Source organism: Triticum aestivum, chromosome 5B (assembly GCF_018294505.1).
Source record: "Triticum aestivum cultivar Chinese Spring chromosome 5B, IWGSC CS RefSeq v2.1, whole genome shotgun sequence".
Lineage (NCBI taxonomy): Eukaryota > Viridiplantae > Streptophyta > Magnoliopsida > Poales > Poaceae > Triticum > Triticum aestivum.
This window is the reverse complement of record NC_057807.1, coordinates 692,473,564-692,488,750: the sequence shown is the minus strand read 5'-3', so window position 1 is coordinate 692,488,750 and position 15,187 is coordinate 692,473,564. Positions and strand designations below refer to the sequence as shown.

At 45.0% G+C, this 15,187-nt stretch overlaps 1 pseudogene; it reads right to left on the bottom strand.

Annotated features, from left to right (window-relative positions):
- The window catches only part of LOC123114288 (putative disease resistance protein RGA3), a 25,249-nt pseudogene extending 11,466 nt beyond the window's left edge, over nucleotides 1-13,783 (bottom strand).
- Between the last annotated feature and the right edge of the window lie 1,404 nt (nucleotides 13,784-15,187).

Sequence of the window (15,187 nt, the reverse complement as noted above, 5' to 3'; positions counted from 1 at the left end):
GGGGCCCTGTTCCGGCACCCTGCCGGAGGGAGAATCCATCACCGGTGGCCACCTTCATCATCCCAGCGCTCTCCATGAGGAGGAGGGAGTAGTTCACCCTCGGGGATGAGGGTATGTACTAGTAGCTATTTGTTTGATCTCTCTCTCTCTCTCTCTCTCTCTCTCTCTCTCGTGTTCTTCATATGACACGATCTTGATGTATCACGAGCTTTGCTATTATAGTTGGATCATATGATGTTTCTCCCCCTCTTCCTTCTTGTAATGGATTGAGTTTTCCCATTGAAGTTATCTTATCGGATTGAGTCTTTAAGGATTTGAGAACACTTGATGTAAGTCTTGCATGTGCTTATCTGTAGTGACAATGGAAAAGTCACGTGATCTACTTGATGTATGTTTTGGTGATCCACTTGCGGGTTCAGTGACCTTGTTAACTTATGCATAGGGGTTGGCACACGTTTTTGTCTTGACTCTCCGATAGAAACTTTGTGGCACTCTTGAAGTTCTTTGTGTTGGTTGAATAGATGAATCTGAGATTGTGTGATGCATATCGTATAATCATACACGCGGATACTTGTGGTGACATTGGAGTATCTAGGTGACATTAGGGTTTTGGTTGATATGTGTCTTAAGGTGTTATTTTACTACGAACTCTAGGGTTGTTTGTGACACTTATAGGAATATCCCAATGAATTGCTCAGAAAGAATAACTTTGTGGTGGTTTCGTACCCTACAATAATCTCTTCGTTTGTTCTCCATGATTAGTGACTTTGGAGTGACTCTTTGTTGCATGTTGAGGGATTGTTATATGATCTAATTATGTTAACATTGTTGAGAGAACTTGCGCTAGTGAAAGTATGAACCTTAGGCCTTGTTTCGACGCATTGCAATACCGTTTTCACTCACGTTTACTACTTGCTACCTTGCTGTTTTTATAATTTCATATTACAAAAATCCATATCTACCATCCATATTGCACTTGTATCACCATCTCTTTGTCGAACTAGTGCACCTATACGATTTACCATTGTATTGGGTGTGTTGGGGACACAAGAGACTCTTTGTTATTTGGTTGCAGGGTTATTTGAGAGAGACCATCTTCACCCTACGCCTTTCACGGATTGATCAACCTTAGATCATCCACTTGAGGGAAATTTGCTACTGCCCTACAAACCTCTGCACTTGGAGGCCCAACAACGTCTACAAGAAGAAGGTTGCATAGTAGACATCACGCGCCGACGTCCCGCGAGTAGGGGGAGAAGGGCCCCGCCGTCGCTGTGCCCACCGGGCTTTGCCCTTCGGAGCTCGCCGGTGGTGGCGGGGGGGAGGGGAGGTAGGCGGGGCCGAAGGCTGCGGTAGCTAAGGATCCCACCCACGTGGGCGTGACGCGAGGGTGGGGGGAGGGGAGGGGGGAGGAGAAGGAGAGGGTGGAGCATGGCGGGCCTGGAGGCGCACGCCCGGCGGCCTGCGGCGACGGGAGCAGGCAAGGGGGACGGCAGCGGGAGGGGATGGGAACCCTAGTGTCAGTTTATTAGACCATACCAATGGCAATGCAAGCCGTGTCGGATGTATCAGAGGGGAACACACATGCGGATTTTACCTAGGTTGAAACCCTCATGTTTTGAGGTACCACCCTACTCATGTTTTGTTTTTGATTAATGGCACAAACTCCTCGTGTGTGGGGGTCACTGGTTTGGATATTTCTACTTTCCTAGCGAGGTCTTTAAGATGAGTCAGATGACCTTCGGCTTTCCCCCTCAACTTATAAAAGGGGAATAGCTAGGGTTTACAAATTTCCTAACCGACCTTGGTACCGAAACAACTAAGAGATCATTGCCTTGTGAGCCAAGATGGTAGTCCTCTAAAAGTCAGGCTTCCTATCGATCAAGGGCCGAGCCTAAAGCCATGCTACCTGGGACTGGAGGACGGTGCATTGACGGGCTTCCCAGAAAAGGGCCACCCTAGTACAGTGTACCGTCAATGGTCACCTGCAGGCCTAGGGGCTATCACGCAAAAACTGAAGTAACAAAAGGCAAGCCTCGGTTATCAACCTAGCCATGAGAATGACCCAAGCCCAGGGGTTATTGGGAATACAAGAAGAAAAAATGAAAGTAAACCAAAATGCAAAGGAATGGATGCCCCAGGCCCGCTTTGTAGGAAACCAACACCAAGGCTTGGGGGGACTAAAAGCGCTAAGACAAATCGGCATGTCTTCTCACCATAGAGATCGCATCGGTCTCCAAGTTTGCAAAGGGATATTCATGGCGCTTGAGCCTGGGCTCGATATTCTGATACAGCCACCTTTGTTTCTTATGACACACCAGACTGGCCTCGTTATCCTTCAAATGTGGCCCTGACATTGAATATGTTTGGTTAGCGGCCGCGACCTCCTTGATCGACTCTAGTAGCATGACCTGGGGAAAAAAATTTAGATCTTTGACGCCCTTGTGCTCCAATGAAAAAGTGGGTGCGCGACATAAATACGCTCACCGGCTCTGGGTTGGTACATTTTGTAGCAAGCATCACAATCGGAGCTGAAACTTTGGACCATGTGCCTTCATAACGGCGAGGGGCACTCGAGAACACGGTCTAGGCTACAGGCCAGGCATAAACTCTTTCTCCAAAGAGGCCCCATCAAGTGCCGTGGACCCAGCAAGCTCCGCGTGGTCAAATGGTGTCACATACCCTAAACACTCCACATATATGGCCTCGCCTTGACCTACGACGTTGGCTATCGGAAATGATGAGGCCATCACATCGAGCCCGAACGCTCCACTGCATGTCGCCTCGCTTGTAAAAGGAGTAGATAATTGGCACTTGTGGCCCGCCAGCTTCTTCTCGGGTGACTTCCAATACCTACTGCGGAACATCGAGGGTAGCAAACAGCAACACCAAAGCAAGCACTTGCAAGGTAGTCTATGGCTAGCACTTACCCGCTCTCCTCCGGCGGCTTCCGGGCAACCATTTTTGGTTACTGCAAAGGAATAACTACCTCGGGCCATGGTGCAAAACCTAGCATTGTTGCGCCAATTCTCGGCTCGGATAGATCCACGATTCCTACCTCAGCTTCGGCACGAGGCCTCCTCAAGTGTCCCAAGTCAAAAACTTGAGTATGATCTGCAACGCCATAAGAGTTTGGGTTACGTTGTTTCTTCAGCATCGAGGGAACAACGGATGTGCTGGCCCCACTAGTTATGGATCCCCTGGGAATCGTCCTTCCTAAATATAAAGTGTTACATCACTACCAACAACACTTGTAGGGGCAACGGAAACAGAAAGGAAAAGGAACTAAAGCCCTGCAGAAGTACCAGAATAAGCGTGGGCTCAGAAGGATGATGAGGCAAAAATTGAGATAGAGCATAATGGAGACTCACATTTTTGGGACATAGCCATGACAAAAAGGTTGTACAACCACATTGAGAGAAATTTCCGTCAAGGTAGCATGGGTCACAAAGTGCATTGTTACATCAGTCCTAGCGGAGCGATGTCATCCCACTACAGACGGTAGGAACTGTTAGACCCCTCGTATTCATACATGACATGCTTCCTCTTGGTTAAAGGCGGGATTTTACCTTCCAACGCCATAATCTGCTTCCCCGTAAGTATGATACCCTTAAGGCGCTGAAACCCCTCAACCAGTAATCCAACCTCCTATGTAGGTCGGATTTATAGCTTCTAGGAGTCCCTTTCCTTCGGTGGAGTATTGGAGAACTCTGGAATCCCATGGTTTTCATAATACCCAGAGAAGTCTGGGGCGTCATACGAGACCTTCTGCCACACCGGGGGTGTTTCTAGTAGTGGGAGCACGAAATAGCTGGAGTCTGACATCAAGTAATGTTAGCTCCCGCGCAACCATAAGCCATGTTGTCATCTCCCCGCGGATTCACACAGGAGAAGTAGCACTAGAGCCTGGAATGTGGTTAGGTCCCTAGGACGCACTCGCATAATGTGATGAGGTTTGCTATGTGGATAACTTCGTTGGTATAAGGTGATAAAATCAGTAACAATTGTATCGAAGGATCCCGTTGATGAATATATGCAGAGGCATAGACTGGTCGTGACAGAGAAACAACATGGTGATAAGGTGATCGCAATCATCAGGTGCAAGTAGGGCTCTCCTTCTGTGCCGATAGCCACAAGAGCTTGGTTTGTGCCGGAAGGAAACCCTGAGTCATCAGATCTTGGAGATGGCGCCACGTCATGGAGATACCGACCATCTCCCTTTTCTCCTAATGATGGTGGGCACTCCCCTGATTTCATGGGAGCACCCCCAGGGCATTCTCGCCGATGGCATAACCACATCTTTCACCGCCGGAGGCCGAGCTGCTCCCCTCCATCGCAATGATCTTAGGTTGCAAGGAAACATAAGACAACGAAACTCGATATCTCGCAAAGCATGAGGAGGAATAAGGGGGATTGAGACGTGTATCAATATCGTATCGCCCCTCTCTCTCTTTACAAGATGAGGAGGAAGCTCCACGTAATAAAAAGGGGTCAAAACTATTTCACATCCATCAGCCACATTTGATCTGGGCACAAGGAACAAGGCACAATGGTAGAAGTGGAACAAGACCCTCTGTGGGACCGGCGCTACCTCGGTTCCCGCGTCAAGTTCCAGAACCATTAACTGGAGTAGGATGACTAATGGTTGACATCACCCTGGGCTCTCGCGCCAAACTGTTTGGCGACCTACATAAATACGACCGAAGGAATGATGGGGCTTGGGGGTTCAAGGCCTGGAAATCAATTAGGCTTTCTCCAAGGAGGATTGAGGTGGTCCATGGGTTCTCTCGAGCATATGCAGAGCCAAAAGGATTAGAGCTGGGATAGAAGAAGTTGGATCAAGATGCTACTTTAACATGAGAGGAGCCCGTCAGAATTTGGCCCTGTATGAAGACCCGTAGGGGATGGTTCCAAAACTCCACACACAGTTTGGAGGCTACTAATGGTACACATGTACGATGGGTGGCCTGTATGTAGGGAAGCCGAAGGGTGGGCCGACCTTAGGGCCCGATAGGCCCAAGCGTGGCCTAGATCCCTTGCCCGGGAGTAAACTTACGTTCCAGAAGAGAAGTAACTTGGTAGACAAGTCATGGATATTTTGATCCAATCTACACTATATGGTGGTTAGCAAACCTCTAACCCTAGGCCTCGTCACCCCTATACAAGACAAGTCCAGGGGATAGCTAGAGGCATCCTCCCACGGAACCATTAGTCTCAATAGCAATTTTACCATCACATTGTAACTCCCTCATACAAGACATTCCACCATCAATTCAATCAAAGCAGGACTAGTGTATTATCTCGATCTGAGGGACAGAACTTGGCTAGACTCCTCGTGTTTGGTCCCCTCTAGTACTTTTGGTCATGCGGTCCAACCTATCGGGACTACTGACAATTTTTGGTACCGCCAGGTAGCCTTAATAGCACCGAGCACAGCCATTCCCGATGACCCACACTATCTGTCATCTCCACCATAACCCACTATGGACCTCCATCACACCTTCTTCCCAACTCCAACGCACCCACAGAGAAGCGAGCCGCACCCGCCTACACGCCATTGACGATCAAGCCGCCGCAACCGAGCCAAGATAGATGACCACTATTGTCGGCCACCACAACTTGAAGGCACGATAGAAGCCTCTGCCCAAACCACATATCCAGCAAGATACGGATGAACAATGCATGCCACACCTATCGTCACTGTCATGCAGAGCACACACTGCCTTCACTCCACCTGCCCCAACCACCTTCGCTGTCCAGCCGAGCACGCTCTGCCTTCGTGCTGCCCGCCGCATCGCCAGCACGTCACCCACGTATCTCAACTCTGGTGTGCTACCAAGAAGCAACATTTGCTACTAGTGCGGAATCTCGGCCAACACAACATTGTCCTATGCTGAGACTGTCGTGCGAGGAGATAAGGGAACCACACCGCTGCCACCTTTGAACGGGCTTCGCCCAACTGCACCCTATATGGGTTTCGAGGGAGGTGGAGGGAGGTCTCGGCGGTGCCTAGGGTTGACCTCCCCGTCGCACATGGGTGCAGTGTGCAAGGGGTGGGAGGTGGGTTCTTCCAGAGGAACAATATGACTAAGACCATGTTTAGTAAGTTCTTATGTTGCAATACTGTGATTTACTTTCAAGATGCCACACCAATAGACATAGCTCAAAAACCTACTACAATACTTCTCTTGAACCCTAGCATATGCTTAAGCTACACATTAACACTCCTTCTTGGTTTTAAAATAACCCTTTTTTACATTTCACCATCTTAAATACACAAGTTTGACCATCGCGTTTTGTACAAAATGGTGAAATATCCTGATTTTAAAAAATTCACCGTGAAACTATTCTGCACTGAAATATTAATAATACTATTTATGTAGCAAACCTGAGTAGTTCCATGTGCTTTCTAAAATGAAAATGTTATTATTTGTGAAATATCCAATTGCATACATGTTTCACAAAGGATCAACCTGATATTCGAGTTCTGGAAGCCATGGCAATTATCGGCCCTGGTCACATCTTCACGCCCTCCAATAGCATGGATCTTGGGGTTCCTGAAACATTTAATTGACAAGTTTAGAGTAAGTAGAACACACATCTTCTTGTAAACGAAAAGGGACCAGAAATTGTGTATTAACCTCATGATGGACTCGTGTTCACAATCCATGGGCTCGACACGGGCTTCGAACCAATTGTTGTTTTCATGTACCCCGATAGAAGCTGAGGAGGTTGTAAAATAAAAGTTATATATCACAACATTTTGCATAAAGCAAAATAATATATTTCTATGATGTTGCAACATGATGGTGTAATAATTTAAAATAGTTGCTCCTGTTCTTTGCTGGCATTTCAAATATTACAAAGTGTCAAAAACCCAAACATGAAAATGTTGCTCGCACTTATGCATTTTCATTGAGAAATTGATATCAGTGGAAATGCACTTGTAGTACTCAGAGTTTGGAAACATAATTATACATTTCTAAAATTTTGCGTGTGGCTGGGATCTTTGAATATTGTAACAAAAGCCACTGAATTTCAAATTGTGTACCTCCACAATTCATTAATTTGGATATTACAACAATGCTCTATACACATACAGGGATTGCATTGTGTTAGTACTAGAAATATTTTCTTTTTCTCGCACGCTGATCCACAAGCAAACTTATTTTCATATATCCAGGAACAAGGCGTCATCAAGAAGTGTTCAACATCAACTCAAAAATAGGAAGTGTGTAACATCAACTCAAAAAGAAGAATTGTGCAACATTGATCAAAACCAGGGGCTAAGACATCTTGGGCTCAAGTATAAGCACCAATAGCTAAGAAAATCTTGTAGACCAAACTCAAATATAGAGTAGACCCCTATCTTTGACCTTACAATGAATCAGGGCAAGGCATTAGTGCCGGAGTCATGTGTCGTTACGGCTTGGAGAAGCTGAGAGAGGAGAGCGCCACTACCGATGGATTCAATGAAGATCATGTTAGATGTGGCACAAGGCGGCGATGAAAGGAAGCTTGGGGCATATGGGGCAAGAGGCGGAACAGGGGTTCGGTGAGCTAAGTAGTGGGGGAACTTTGGTCGAAGGTGAAATGGTGTGCATCATCGTGTCGACCTTGGCGTTAGGTAGGGCTTGGTCTATAGCTTTTCACAGAGGGGTGTGTGAGGCGATGGTAGGAATGAAATGACGTGAGTCCACCATAGGAGGTGCGGGGTGGCGCGTGGTGGTGCCAAGAGGTAGGGAGCTTGCGATCGGTGAAGCGATTGCCGAAAATGTGAGAGAGAGAGAGAGAGAGAGAGAGAGAGAGAGAGAAAGAGAGGGAGAGGGAGAGGGAGAGAGAGAGAGAGAGAGAGGTGGTGGAAGATTGAGATCCTGCCACCCAGTTACGAATATAAGGCAAGAAGAAATAATTGATGGAGGTGGGTCGCTCTCACGACTAACACGGGACGACCGCCATGCCAACCAGCCTCCTCTCTGTGTCCCTCTCCCTTGAAGACGACGGAGGTGGTCACCTGGTTAGACGGAAGAGGTTGGACGCTCCTTCGACATCTTATTTCCTATTGGAAGTATGCTTGAGAGGCAATCATATGATGATGTTATTTTCCTATGTATTCATCAGTCATTTGTATTGTCCTTGAACAAAAAGAATGATATGTATAAATAATAATGTGACTTGTTTGTGATACTATATATTTCATGATGATTGTTCTAATGGTCCCTAATCCATAAGGTTATGCGGACATATATCCCTTGACTAGCGTACGATTCAGTTGATGACTATTTTGCAAGCTAAAGGCATAGAGATCTAACCCCGATAATATGGACTCGGGGATGAGCTCAGTAAGTTAGATAGAGCCACTTTGATATGCAGCAAGATACAGTCATTTGCTATTCTCAAGTACAATGTATATGCTATGTCCTAGACTTGATGTATTTGCATGTACTCGGGATATGAATTGGCTTACTTAGGATCTATAAAACGCTACTCTGTAACATAATAGTTACAAAGGTGGCTTTTGGGTTAGTCATGAAACTGTGATGAGACTTGGTCGGACAAAATGGGATTTCTCCTTTGATTCAAAGAGATCTTCTTTGGTCCCACTCGAGCAATGATACTCAGAAATCATGATCATGCGACTCTGGTTATGTGCTAATCCTTGTTTGGGAATCTGTATCACAGTTTTAGGAAGAGAGGCTGAGCAAGGGTTACAAGTACTTGCCTTGAGTTTGACAATATATATCATGAGAAAAAGTAATGTTGCATGTGGGACATTATCAACGTTCATCAATATGACTTTGTGCATATAGGGGAGTTGGCACATTCTCATAGGAGGCTTAACCAGCTATCGGCTCGGGTTATGTCCATGTGTACATGAACCTATAGGGTCATGCACTTATGGTGCAGGAACCCATTCGGGTTGGATCTGAGTGGAATTGGGAACAATTTCCTAATGTGCATCAAGTGTTACGCCCATCTCGAAGGGGTTCGATAGTCGCTCATGACCTAGTCGCACCATTCCCACGCCATGCCATGCGATCAAATTTAGAAGTCCATCGCCCGAGGTTCCTCCTTGCATGCGGATACCTGGGAGGCAATGCACCTGTTACGCCTTAACAAATCGTTCAAGGGAACTGTGAGGAGATTTTTGAGAATTCTGCCTAGAGGAGATGGGGGCCGGGCATCGCCATCTCTCTTTCTACTGCCATGACTACGCGTATATTCGCATACTAGAATTCTTTTGTGCTACTCATCTTCATCTAGATGTCGATGACCCCCAGGTCAAAGCCATCGGGCTCTTGGTCATTTGCTGTGGGGCAAGCTCTGATGCCTCCTCCTCCTCATCGTTGTCTGCCAAGGTCCGCTCACGTCACATGTCGGTGAGGTGCATAAGGCAGAGGATCATCATAACCTCCCAATGAACATATCGACTCTAGGATGGCTTGGTTTTTTGCCACAAAGCTGGGACTATCGGCGAGCAATATGAAGGAGACATCATCTACATGCTCGGCCTCGACCCATGCTTCCGTTGCGAGGTGATCAGCCTCCATGGCCTGGGTGATGTGGAGTTGCTCATGCGCATCCTCCATCCCAAATCCGCGGGGCTCAACCCCCATGCCCGCCTATTCCTCCTCCTCCGTCGGCACCTCCTCCTCTGCCTTGCCCTCATCCTGGTCCGGCACCTCCTCCTTTGCAGGGAGATCAACAAGATGTGCCTCGATGGTGTGCATCTTCTGCACGATCTCTACTTGACACTCGGATGATAACATTTTGTAATAGATGATCTTGTGATGGACCATGGCGGATGGTAAGGTCAGAGCGGAAGGGGAAGCAGAGGGGGAAGGGATGGCTGGACGTACAAGAGGGGAAGGGATGGTTGGACGTACAAGTGGTAAAGGAGGCAAATTGGGGCAGCTACGGTTTTCCCTCGCTGTCCTGCTTTAAATAGCCGCGTTCTTGGCCCCTCGGGTGACACACCGAAGCTACGCCATGAAAGCACTATCACATGGGACCTCCCGACAGCCTGATGAATTTTTGCGTGGGTCCCACCCAATAGTCCTACATGGCAGACATGTTTTAGAGCGTCCGGGCGGCCCCATATTCGCCCCACGCATGTATGAATATGAGGGTTGCCAGACAGGTCATGAGTATGGAATGGGTTTGGGGCGCCCGGTTCGGTGGAGTTTTCGAGTCCGGGCTGGTCCCAAGACATTTAAGGGAGAATTCCTGGTTGTAGATGCTCTAACATGGACACTCATTTGACCTAAATAGTCTGAAATCCTGGTCTCAAATCGAGGGGCGCGGTAGTGGAGTGCCTACTGTCCTCCAGGTTGGTCGGACATCCCGGTCCTCCCACGCATTTGAACTCTCCCCACCTCGTCACTCCACTTCACTCTCATCAAAACCCTATCGCTTGAAGGACAAGAAATAAATCACAGAGGAGCGCAAGCGTTGTGGCTGCTCGGCGGCTACCGACCAACATGTCGTCGTCCTGTCATATGAAGGATCTAGATGGAGTTTGTAATCTCATCCACGCTGCCACTGAGACATCTTACCGTCATGGGCTTGCCTGTCCACATTGCCTTGCCGCCACGTGTTGCCTGTCCCATCGTCCAACACAACATTAACTGGCCCGACCTCAAGCAGGAGCCAAAGTTTTCGCAACCGCCAGAGACCGAGTTCAATCGACAGCTCTGGGAGACAGTCCGAATTTCACATTTTATGTGTTTAAAATAGGGGCGAAATGAGTGATGACATTAGGTGGTCGGATGCCCGCCGGATGTCCGTGGACACACCCGGGTGTGTCCATGGATAAATGGGGCATTCGTTTGGGTATTTCTTTTGGAGACGCCCTTAGCTCTTTAGCTATGTGCATTAAAGTGCCATGACACCTTGACCGTGTTGTAGTGATGGCTGATAAGATTATGTCGAATCCCCACCATTGTTGCATATTCAAATTTGCAAACTTTTCTAAATAGGCAACACAAGCAAAACCCTGGAATTGGTGGAGATGCCTACCTGAGTTGTTGTGGTGGTTATAGGCCAAGGCCTCCCTACTTTGTAAGTTTGTAGCCTGTAAACAAAAAATTGTAGAGGTTTAGTCCATGTAAAACATTCTAAATTCAATCATCAGTGTGAGTGGTTGGAGATTGCTGCACCTGTTAGCGCACTAGTCACAAAATATTTAGGTGGCAAACTGGCAGAATAATTCATTCGCATTTAGGGTACATATAGTACTCCATCCGTACAATAATATAAGATATTATTATATATTGGATGTAATAAGATCTTATATTATGGAACGGAGGGAGTAGTTGATATAGTATATTTTGCTGTCCGGGATAAATATTCATGATTTATTCATGTAGGAAAATGTTGTGCTGAGATATTGTTGTAGATCCAACAACGGGGTAATGAACTCAATTTTTTTAAACTACAGAGTACTATCTAATTGCTCCCTCTCTTTCGGTTTTTTGATGCTCATGTGTATTCCTATAAAAAAATACGTTCAGGTCTTATATACCAGGAGGGAGGGAGTACGTTTGACATATCCTGAGGGAAAAAAATGTTTTCCAGTATTGTAGCTCCTACTGTTTCATAAACAAAGGTATCAATAGCTAGAGTATAAGTATCACAAATCTTTCAATACCTCGTTTGAAAGTGACAGCGTTTCAATACCAATCCTATTAAGTTCACCGACAATCTCTTTTATAGTCGGTCGTTTATCTTGGTCATCCTCCAAACATCTTAATGCTATTTCGATGCATGTCTGGATTTCTAGCCATGTGTGTGACGACATTGTTGGATGTAGCTTTCGCCATTTCTCACATACCTGCAATGTCAAAACAAAATGTTGACATACTGCATACATGTATTGAGCAAGAATAAGACCAAACATAAATTTAAGATAGACGAGTATTCATGATTCAGAAACTCTTTTTTTTTCTTACAAGCTCAATGATTTTCTCATTTGAAATACTTCCACAATCGCGGTACCTCTGGCGTCCAGCCATTATTTGTATGACTACGGCACCCAAACTGAACACGTCATATTTTGGTGAGATTTCTTGTTTGTTGATATATTCTGGTGGCATGTATCCCCTGCATGGTATCATATCCATTTAATTTGCTACGAAGTTATATACCAAATTATCATAAGGTACCAACTCACAGTGTCCCCATCATTCGTGTTGCAGTGGTAATGGTTTTTGTTAATGAGAAGATTCTTGATATACCAAAATCTCCAATTTTCGGAATCATATTGTTGTCCAGCAATACATTGGCCGGCTTTAAGTCTAGATGATAAATAGATTCTTCATGTGCATTATGAAGATAATTCAAACCCTGACTGACTCCCTTAATTATTTTGTAACATGTCTGCCAATCAGGTCTGCATGGCTGCTCATCTGTAGAAATAAACAGTAATGTATTCAAAGATGTCAATTGAGAGATTGAAAGAGGTCGTAAATTTCTATAATGCTTCTTTTCATGCAAAATAAGATAGTCTTATTAGGGCACAGTCGTACCAGAAAGGAGACTCTCAAGGTTTCCACCGTGCAAATATTCAAAGCAAAGAATTCTTATTGGCTCATGAGCAAAGATATATTGTCCATCGTGCATTATCCAGCTAGTACCTGGATGGTAGCAATAGCCAACAAACTGTACAATGTTTTGATGATGAGCCCTAATAATGTTATTGAACTCATTTGTAAATTCCTTGTCGTCAAGCCCTGTGTGATTAAGTTTCTTCAGGGCAATCTCTTCCCCATTGTCCAATACTCCCTGTTAACTATTTCTTCATCATATGGCACATGGGTACTTGAAGTTTGCAGTAGCAGATCAGGTAAGAAAATACAAAACGTAATTAAAAATCGCACCTTGTAAACTACTCCAAACCCACCCTTGCCAATTATGCGGTCGTCAGAAAAATTATTCGTAATACTTTGTAAGAACTCGAGTCGAAACTCCCTTGTGAGTGGACTTTTGTTCTGTAAATTGCTCGCCATAGTACCCTATATCTCCGGCTGGCGGCTAGGACGAGCCTTCATGTCCCAATAATCTAATAACACGGAAATCGTTGCAGATAAGCGGAAATGTTGTATATATGCATAACTTTCACAAAGATTTGCTTATGATTTAAAAAAGAATAAACATGTTTGTATACCTTGTTCTTCTTACAGGCGCTCTGACTCAGAAGCTAGGTATTGTTATGTCAGGATTGAAAATGTCATATTGACCTACTTTGATGAGGTGCATAGCACTAGCACCTAGATAGCTAATAAAACGTCTTCATTTGTTTGTGGCAAGAGCAGCAAAAAGCTAATTAAGAGGATGTAAAATCCATATTGTTACTATTGGCAAAGTAATAACCTTCAAAAGAGTAATTAGTTTCATGACGTCAACAAACACAGCAAGATGAAAATCAAACTATCGAAGAAAACCAAGGAAAATGGAAGCAGCTAGCAGGTTCTTAGACGTAAATCAAGCAAAAGGATAGAGGAACAGAGAAACCATTACCCTTGACTAACCTGGAGAGGGCCCTTCCAAGGGCAAATATTTCCGGTTAGTAGCAATGGAGAAGAGGTGAGCAAGAGAAGGGAATACGGCAAGAAAAGAAGAGAAATTATATGGTGATATTTCCGGTTAATGATCGAGAATCGGCCAATTTTTGGTCGCCATTTCTTACAAGAGAGAAATGCAAGCTTAAAGATAAAGAAGAGGAGAATGGGAGGCCGAGAGTGCAAGAAGCATTGAGAGATGAGTACGTACGTCCTTGTCAAATAATTGGAAAATATAAAATGGAGGCACACGAAACTGACGACTAATCTTTGCATTGCCACTTGCGTTCTGGAATCTTGGACTAGGACCGCAATAATGTCGGGAGTCGGATTGTCTATCTACAATGTCTCTGAGATGTGTGGATGATATAGCTAAGCTAGAGTCAGTAGTGGTGACCATGTTTTTTTTTCTTCATTATAGACGCAAGCATATACGAGGCAGACAAGATCGACGATCGGCAGCCCGGCATGCCGCCGTTGCACTGAGCTTGCCTTGTCAACTCATGCTTGCTCCATTGGTCTTGACGTCCACACGAATCTTAATGCAAAAAATAATATGCTTACATTAACTGCACAATTAGCTCACGATGTGGCACTGTAACTGGCGTTGGCTTCGATTAGCTTAACCTTCAGTCTTATTCGCAAAAAAAAAAAAGCTTAACCTTCAGTCCGCGACCGATGTCCCTATAGTTGGCCACCGCAGGATGGGCTGTCACATATGACCCGAGAGGCAGGGATGAAGAGGGAGTATGAAGACGACATGGAAACTCCTCACGTCTACACAAACATGTAGTGATTGCGATGTAGACGGGGAAATAAATTTCAGCTCTATACCTATACAATATATAGTGAAATGGGAAAATAAAATGAAAACAAGTGGTGATCAAAATATCTCCAGCAAAGCTATAATTGACAGCTCGCCAACTTTGTGGCAGCGAAAGAATGGACAAGAACCGATCAACATTGACATGCAACGACGACTTGGAGATTTTTATTTGTAGAATTATTGCTATCGTTCAAGTGACTACTTGATTATTCCATTTTACCGTCGACGAGTTTACCTTGGGATTTTACTTTTTATTTTATTTAATATCAAAGAGGAAAACACTAATCTTTTCATTCATCTAAGAAATGTAAAGTCAGAAGTGTGTCTTCGTGCCTGATCTCCATTGAGCACTTTGTTTTCTTGAAAAATTCAAAACAATTGTTTCAATGTTTTCAAATATTTTGAAAAAAATACACATTGTCGTACGGATGTATACTGCATGGGTGCAATATTTCATGAGAAAATACATTGACAGTGAGCTATACCAAAATGAAAAATTGGTGATGTTAAAAAGGTAAATAATGTGTGCTTTTTTGTGTAGCTCGTGAAACAATGTATTTTCTCCTGACAATTTACACACAATGTCAATTTTTTTTGTTTTTTTTTCATATTTTGGAATGCGATTCTTGAATGATTCAAATACCCAAGCACTAAAACACCACACTCAAAAAGCATAGTTCCCTATTCACCTCCAAGATTTTCTGGCGCGCCTATATCTTGCTTGAGGCGAGATGTAGGCAGCTTCGCCTGAGAGAGCGGGAGACTAGGCCGGCCGAGCTCGCAAGAGGCCACAGCCTCGTTT